This window comes from Natrix helvetica, assembly GCF_964273705.1.
Source record: "Natrix helvetica genome assembly, chromosome: 4".
Classification (NCBI taxonomy): Eukaryota; Metazoa; Chordata; class Lepidosauria; order Squamata; family Natricidae; genus Natrix; species Natrix helvetica.
The window spans coordinates 20120211-20129186 of NC_138550.1; positions in this window are offsets into that span (position 1 = coordinate 20120211).

Below are 8976 nucleotides of genomic sequence, written 5' to 3' on the forward strand. Positions count from 1 at the left end.
GATACTGTAAAATCTACATTCCCACCCCACTCCAGGGGAAGGATACTGTAAAATCTACATTCCCTCCCCACTCCAGGGGAAGGACACTGTAAAATCTACATTCCCTCCCCACTCCAGGGGAAGGACACTGTAAAATCTACATTCCCACCCCACTCCAGGGGAAGGATACTGTAAAATCTACATTCCCTCCCCACTCCAGGGGAAAGATACTGTAAAATCTATATTCTCTCCCCACTCCAGGGGAAAGATACTGTAAAATCTACATTCCCTCCCCACTCCAGGGGAAGGATACTGTAAAAGCTATATTCTCTCCCCACTCCAGGGGAAGGATACTGTAAAATCTACATTCCCTCCCCACTCCAGGGGAAGGATACTGCAAAATTCCCATTTCCTTCCAATCAGCTGGGACTCAGGAGGCAGAGAAAAGATGGGGGTGGGGCCAGTCAGAGGTGGTATTTACCGGTTCTCTGAACTACTTAAACTTTCCACTACCGGTTCTCCAGAACTGGTCAGAACCTGCTGAATACCACCTCTGCGCTCAATGCAGTAACTTTCCCCTGGAGTGGGGAAGGAACTGACATTTTACAGTATTCTTCTCCTGGAGTGAGGTGGGAATGGAGATTTTAGAGTATCCTTCCCCTGCCACGGCCACCAAGCCATGCCCACCAAGCCACGTCCACAGAAACGGTAGTAAAAAAAATTGAATCCCACCATTGGCTCAATGATCCGAAAAGCGGACCCTGCACCTGTGGGAATATGCTAGGAAGAAGTAAGGTATCAAAGGATTTACAAAAGCTATTTTTTAATGTAAGAAATGTTTGTTTTATTAAAATTAATTAAATGTAGTTAATTTAAGTTTTCTCTGTACATGTAATATTTTCTCTCTTCTGTCACAATATGTTACGGAGTGAAAAGCCACATCTCAGAGTCTGGTCATTTTTACCCACTCGCCTTCCCCTCTAGTTTCTATCCTCCCCTTCCCCAACTACTCAGATAAGGAATTGGTTTGCATGTTGTGTTAAGACTACGACTATCAGATCTATGCTATAAAATGCCAGATAGCAACTAAACAGCAAAAGAGTTGGCTATTTCATTGTTATCTGCATTTTTGAGGCCCAGATTTCATAGTCACAGGTAGTCCTCAAGTGACAACAATCCCTCTATTGATTGAAGTCACAACAATACCGAAAAAAGTGACTTATGACCATTTTTCACTCTTATAGCCATCACAGCATCCCCATGGTCACATATTCAAAATTTAGATGCTTGGCAACTGATTCATATTTATGAGGCTTGCAGTGTCCTGGGGTCATGTGATCAACTTTTGTGACTTTCTGACAAGCAACGTTAATGGAGAAACCAGATTCACTTAAGAACCGTGTTACTAATTTAACAACTGTGGCGGTTCACTTACCAACGCTGGCAAGAAAGGTGCAAGAAATGCAGCAAAATCCACTTAACTGTCTTGCTCAGCAACATAAATTTTGGGCTCAGTTGTGGTTGTAGGTTGAGGCCTACCTGTATATCTTAGCACAGGGGTCTCCAACCTTGGCCACTTTAAGACTTGTGGACTTCAACTCCCAGAGTTCCTCAGCCAGCTGGCTGAGGAACTCTGGGAGTTGAAGTCCACAAGTCTTAAAATGGCCAAGGTTGGAGACCCCTGTCTTAGCACACTTTGCAAATTAAATTATGAACTGTCTGCTAGGTTATTATTGGCTTATAGCATTTGGGAACCCAGGCGTTATGGCCATTCCTTCATCTTCCTGTCCCATGAGATCCAGCAGGAGGGACATGTTGCAGGTCCTGTTGGCCAAGGAGTTTTGTTTGGTATGACCCAGGAGAAGACTCTTTTCTATATGGCCCTCACTGTCTGGAACATCATCCTTCCTCACACCCGCCCTAAGATGAGATTGGCCTGAGCCCATTGACTTTGCAGAGGGCACTTAAAACTTGGCTCTACCATTGACCTAGGGGTGGCATGGTAGTGGGGTGGAACCCATTAAATGGTTATATTGTATTAGGTTTACCCCTATCTGATATTTTTATATTGCATTTTAATAATTTTCTTTTTAAAATGTTAATTGTTTGGCTTTATTTTTTTTTTTGTATTTGTGTGCTGCCCAGAGGGGTGAAATAGACAACTAGATAAATTTAATAAGTCAATAAATTGGGGTGTATGACTTAGCACAATATGTGAATCCAGCCAGTTGTAGCTTATCTAAGAAACCATTTAAAATGTGTCTTATTCTATGCTCACTGAAACTTGCCAGACTTCATTTCATTTTGTTCTCTTGGATAAGAGTTTGCTTTAAAAAATTGTTATATATGATATAAGCCTTTAAATTCCTGAATCCTACTTATTTACATATGGGGATGTTGCAATCATATATAGCCAGCAGCCATAAACCGACACCTAATCATCAATTCCTCAGATCCACTTAGTTGCATCATTGCTCATTGGAACTAATTTGCATACCCAATTCAATAGAAAAATCCCTCTCAAAAGAATTGATTTAAATAATGTCAAGAAGAACATTGTTGTTTCTCAGTCAAAAGATTCTTTCAGGTGAAGATTTAAGTGTGCAATTGCCCTGCCTCTTTTACTTATCATTATACAAGTTGGAAGGAAAGTCTAGAAGAGACAAATTCTGCTTCCTAACTTCCCTGCTTCTAATCATGCATTTGTTTCTGTGTTCATGTACGTGTATTTTAGATGGTGATGTTAGGAGAACTCCATCTGAAAGTCCTCAAAGCGTCTTTAGATCTTCTATATTGCTCCTTTAACACCATAAAGAGATTAAATCCAGCACAAAGCTGCTAAACACGTACACTGAGCTATAGTAAGAATGCTAACATGAGTCAGAACACTAGAGATGAACGAAGGGCCTGACTCACTAGAAGGCACCTTTATGTGCTGACATCACTTGGGGAAAGGGATTGTTTGTTCAAAAAAAGTCAAAGAAAGGTTCTGGGTTACATTGGTGCATCTTGCTTGATAGCCATGTATGGTATAAAAGTGAAGGGGCTAGATTAGGGAGGTCAAAGACCCCTTCAACTATGGAACCTTTCTAGGTGATTTTGAGCCAGCCATTCATTGTCACAGAGTTGACATAAAAAAAAATGAGGGGGGAGAATAATTTAAATTTATTAATTTATTAAATTTCTAGACCGCCCCCTCTCCCCGGAGGGACTCAGGGCGGTGTACAGGAATAAATATAAAACATACAAACAATCATACACATAGGTAAAAACCAAATTAAACAACCCCTGTACAATTTATAAAAATTAAAAAACAAACCTTAAAACCAATCTTAAAAATTTAGAAATAGAACTGAGGTGGGATAGGTGGAATTAGGCCAAGCCGGCTAGCTGGAATAGGTGGGTTTTAAGTTTCTGACGGAAGGAGCAGAGATCCGTAGTCATTCTAATGTCGGGGGAAAGGTCATTCCAGAGGGTCGGGCCCATCACAGAGAAGGCCCTTCCCCTAGGCGTCGCCCGCTGGCACAGCCTAGTGGACGGCACCTGGAGGAGTCCCTCTCTGTGTGAGTGAATCGGCCGGAGGGATGTATGGGGCAGGATACGATCCTGCAAATAGCTAGGTCCTGTGCCATGGAGCGCCTTAAAAACTGTTATGTATACTGCCCTCACCTAATAAGAAAAACTGAGATATGAATTGTCAAAAGTAAGGGACTGGATTTTGTCCCAAATGCTCAAAAAGTCAAAATCAGTCAGTGCAGACTAGCATTATCCAGATCTCTTGGACTTTCGATTATTATTCCATAACCGCCATGGCTGCTGGGATGATAGAAATTGTAGCCTAACAACTCTGGAGAGCACCAGGATTGATCAGGGATGGGCAAAGTTAAGTTTTTGGGAACCACAGTTAGCAAAGAGTTTGGTCTTCCTATTTTGAGAAGAGGAATGTTTGGATTATGTCTTTAAAATGATGCTGTCTGTAACACCTCACTCTACATTTGTCGTAAGTTTCCTCACTCAAAAAAAGGAAGAAACTGCACCAGGTTTTGCTAATCTCATGTCAAAATTCTGCAATGTGTTGCAAGAGATTTCAGGCGCTGAAAACAATGTTGTGACCTGCATGTGCTCTCTGGGGCCACAGATTGGATGGATTAATAATGAAATCCAATGCAAAACCATTTTCTATGCTCCTAAAAACAAGTTGGAAATATTTTGAAGGAGGATAAATTGAAATATGGCTGTTGTTAGTGGGCTGTGGAAGCAGGGGCCACTGCCATCCTTTGGGTGGTTTCTTCCATGTGATAGGAAGAGGAAAATTATATATTAATTAAGTTTAATTAAGCAAAATAAAATAAAAGCATTTTAATAGATAAAAATTGCCAAATCCCTCAAGAAAATCAACTTTCAGGTGATGTCCCTTTCTTTGCACTTGACCTTCATTGCTGCTTAACCAAATTCCTTGTCCAGTTGTTATAATGTTTCGAGTTACCAGAAACATCAGATGTTTTAGGTTTGTGAAGAACATGTATATTTTGGTGCTTTATGTTTTGTGTCACATGACCAAAAGACTTGGGCTTAAGACTCCAATTTAGACTTCATTTTGTTTTGGAGAAAGGTGGCACATCAAGAGACGTCAGAGAGACAATCAGGAACAAAAGAGTCTTGATTACTTTGTTTGCTTGCATGTATAATTGGATTAAGAAGAGGTGGCTGATTAAATTTCAGGAAGTGAAATCGTGCATTGCCTATCAAATTAAGAGCCACCACCCTGCCAATAAACCCACAAAGGCAATCCTTTGCATTGGCCAATTTGGAGCAGCCTGGTGGAAAAATAACCCAATTGTGAAGCATTAGCACATCTGTCCAGGTCACCAAAGTTCATGGCAATTTAACAGCCACAGTAATTATCTGACAACTTTCTTTTATTTCTAGACTCTAGTTCTTTGTACGGAATCAAATAATTGATCCAGTTTCTTGTTGACTAATTGGGACACACCTATTTTTTTTCCTGTGTCTTGAACTATCCTGAATATAACCCAAAGTCATCAAGTTTTGAGATTTTGTCTGGAAAGCTATAGCTACTATAGACCCAAGCCCAATTATTATTTTTTTCCTTTGCCAACATTTGCTTCTATTCTTCATTTGTCAATTCAAACATGCACCTAAAAATGAAGGATATGAAACACAAGAGAAAAATTAAGTCCAAAAGGCTTAGGTGCAGACTCAGTTAAAATCAATTTCTATATAATACAAATTTGCCTGATGATTCACATTTTGTCTGTGTAGTTATTTATCTTCTCTCGAAGACCAGGAATTTTAGAAATTCACTGACACTGCCAAATAAGCATATGCCAATTGTTGTAACAACTTCAAGCTGGTAAAATAAGAGAATGTGTGTAGATTTTTAAAATCCAATCATTCAGATCCAGCTAGGCTTTCAAGAATGGGGAAATAGCTACTAAATATGTGTTAAGAAGCACATCACTTCCACATGTGTGTTACTTGAAGATTCTGAGATGTGAAGTCTAACACAATGACTCCACCCTGGGAATTTTAAATATGTGGACTTCAACTCCCAGAATTCTCCAGCCAGCATGGAATTCTGGGAGTTGTCCGTTCATCTTAAAATGGCTGTGGTAGAGAAGCACTGGTCTATCATATCTGCTGTGTGTCTGGTGGAACAACCTGTATTAAAGTGATATGTCTTCCTTTTGGAAGACTTCTCTCTGGTTTCAATCTCTAACCTCTCTCCTCATTAACCATTCATCCCTTACTGAATCAGAAACAAACCGATAGTAGGGTCTTTGCTCACCAATTTTAGTTGCATCATCTCCCGGTTGATTTTCACAGAGCTTAAACATCCATGGTTATTTGATGTTCTCACCGGAGCATTAAGAGGTGACAAAAGACCATAAGGAAGCAATGACACCATCCATGCTATGTGTTGCACAGTCTTGAATCATAGAAAGAAGGAGCTGCAGAATAACTCATTTCTGCCCACAGCCTGTGGCAGCTCCACTTATAGCTAGTTCCAGCTGATATATTGAGTGAATGTAAGTTACCTGTCCTAACAAGGCAATTTAATGTAGGACAACAGAGGAGACATCTCAAAAGTCAAGCTCAAAAATGTCACAATTGGTTCCAAACTTTATAATAACAAGAATGCCCATTTCCTGAATGCATTGTAGCAGTCCTACAATTGTAGATGCCTTTGATTTTTAGATTCCACCACCACCACCCCACAACACCTACGAGAACAAAATAAATAGGTGCTACATAGCTATACCACTAGAATACTTCATCCAGGAGGCTAATGCATATATTACCTAACTGTGTTTTACATTGTTTGATTATTTTCTGATTTGGAAAAATAGACTCATCATTAAGTGAACCAGCACAACACAGTATTATGTCTATGGAGATTCTCAGTCATCCAGGTCATGGTTGTCCCAAAGGTGCTTTGTTTTTTTCAAGAGGCAACTGGACTTTCTGGTTTTTCTTTGAGGAGGTTTCGCTTCTCATCCAAAAAGCTGCTTCAGCTCTAATTGGCTCTAAGGATCCTTCTCTTCCCCATCATCCAGTTAGAGCTGAAGCAGCTTCTTGGATGAGAAGCGAAACATCTTCAAAGAAAAACCAGAAAGTCCAGTTGCCTCTTGAAAAAAAAAACCACCTTTGGGACAACACATTATTATAAAAGTTGATATCTAATGGTCAAAGGTGCTAAGCAAATGCAGCCATCGCCAAAGTTTGAAATTAGATTTGGGTACCTTCTATATTTGGGAATGGGAAGAGGAAATACCATTTTATCATTCATTTTACACAAGAAATATGCTGCAAGTGGTGTGTATGTGAAAAATCTGTAGGAAGATGGGCATGATGTAATGATCGAAGATCCGGTATTTTTTATAAACAAATTTGCTAATGTTGACCCACATGCATCCTTTGTGGATACTACTTCTGATTAGTATGACCCCACCAAACATAGCTGGTACTGACTATTTGCTGAGCATTTAACAAAATTTTGTGGATTTTTTCCCCAACATGTCATTGTAGTATATTGCACAACAAACCCTTACGTAAGTGTTCGGGTTAATAAGATACTAATGAGACATTTGTCTTAGCATCAGATGACAGCTAATTAGATAACTCATACATTGTTGGCAATGCAGCTGATTCTTTTAGACATTCAGAACATCACCTATGGCTATAATTTCAAATCTAAAATTATAACGGTATCTTCAGATGACTAGAGCTAGGGTTTGCCCAAGGGTGTCAAAGTGTTCCATTGTGTCAAAATTAATATTTTTCATTAGTATTTCAATTTCGGCTTTCCTTGGCTCTTTGATGATGGGGTGTAGGAAGACTATGAGACACCGTTGGAAGAAATGCAGCAGTGGTGGGTTCCCAATTTTTTACTACCTGTTTGGGCACATGCGTAGAAGCGTCCAGGAAGTGGGCGGAGTTTCCTGCTGCCGCTACTACTGGTTCGCCCATTCCGGGCCGAGCTGGGAGCAACCCACCTCTGGAATGCAGCCACTGCTAAATTTTTATTTTTATTATTATGGTTGGTCACACAGTCAGCTAGATGTTTAGGCTATTTTTGACATTTTTAATCACTAATCAAGTCCAAGGACATGGGATAGGCAGATATTCTTGTTTTTCATGATTTTAAAGGTAATGTCTCGGGGCATAAACTGTTCCAAGTAAATGTGCCTTTTGCATGGTGACTAATGGCGATTTTATCAATGTTAATAGTTTTCAAGCGGTATTCCAGATGTTTTGGGATTGTACCTAAGATATCTATTACTGTGGGTATTGTCTTTGCTTTCCTTTTCCACAATGATTCTGTTTGCAGGTCTTTATATTGTGGAATTTTCTTATTCTTAATTTAAATTTATATGCAAGTCAGGGCAATTTTGGATGAGAACATGTAGCTTCAAAAATAACTGAATTAAAGGCTTGTTCTAATGATTTTATAGAATAAGCCAACATTTTTATTCACAGATAAATGTCTCATTCTCCTTTAACTGCGAGATGGGTGGCAAATAAATTTAATAATAATGATAATTTTGTTAACTCTTGCAAACCTAAGCTTGACAATGATGTTTATTATTCAGCACATACATTGCTTAAACAGAAATGCTTTTAAACTTATGCAAATCTCTTTAGTAAAGTAGGGATTTGGAGTAAGCATGCATAAAACTTGTAGTTATAAATTTCTGAGCTTTCAGATATGTTTCTATGCAATGATTGTCTTCTCACATAATACTAAGCCATGGTTTTAATGCTTGGTTGCTTGAACAAACCATAACAGCCTGATTCACATATCACACTAAGCCAAAAACAAGCAAACAACATTAAGGCTTAATCCAATGTTTAATCAGTCCTTATTTCAATCATCCTTGCAACAAGCCATCACAAAGATCAATATTATCATTCCCATATTGCACAGCAGCAGAAGGACTAAGGGCTTATCGGCACTACCAGTTGACCTATCATCAAAATAAACAAGCAACCATTTTTTGAGACCAACAATAGGCAATTTGGCTTTCTACTCACCTTCTCAACACCATTCCCCCAAAACACAAATGCGACTTCTGGACATGTTTTCCTCCTCCAATTCCATAGTCCTGCTTTCCTCCTATCACCTCAAACACTCCCGTCTGGCCTGAGATGTTTTACTTCATACCAGGCTAACCACAACAGTCAACAGTTACCATGGTCTCGAATCTCTTCTATATTTATTTTGAGTGTTAAAATAGCTCCACGTTTATAACAATCGTTCCTTAAAGGAAAGTTGCTGGTTCAAAACATTGCAAGATTATTTAAAAAAAAACACCTCAGGGACTTTTTTTTTTTTTAACCAAGGTTCTGGTAAAAGTAGAGGGAAAGAAAAAATAGAGATCGAAAAAGTTTTCTGCCAATGTAAGACCAACATATGTAAGAAGACTCCTGCGAGGCCCTTGGACTGCAAGGCGATCAAACCGGTCAGTCCTAGAG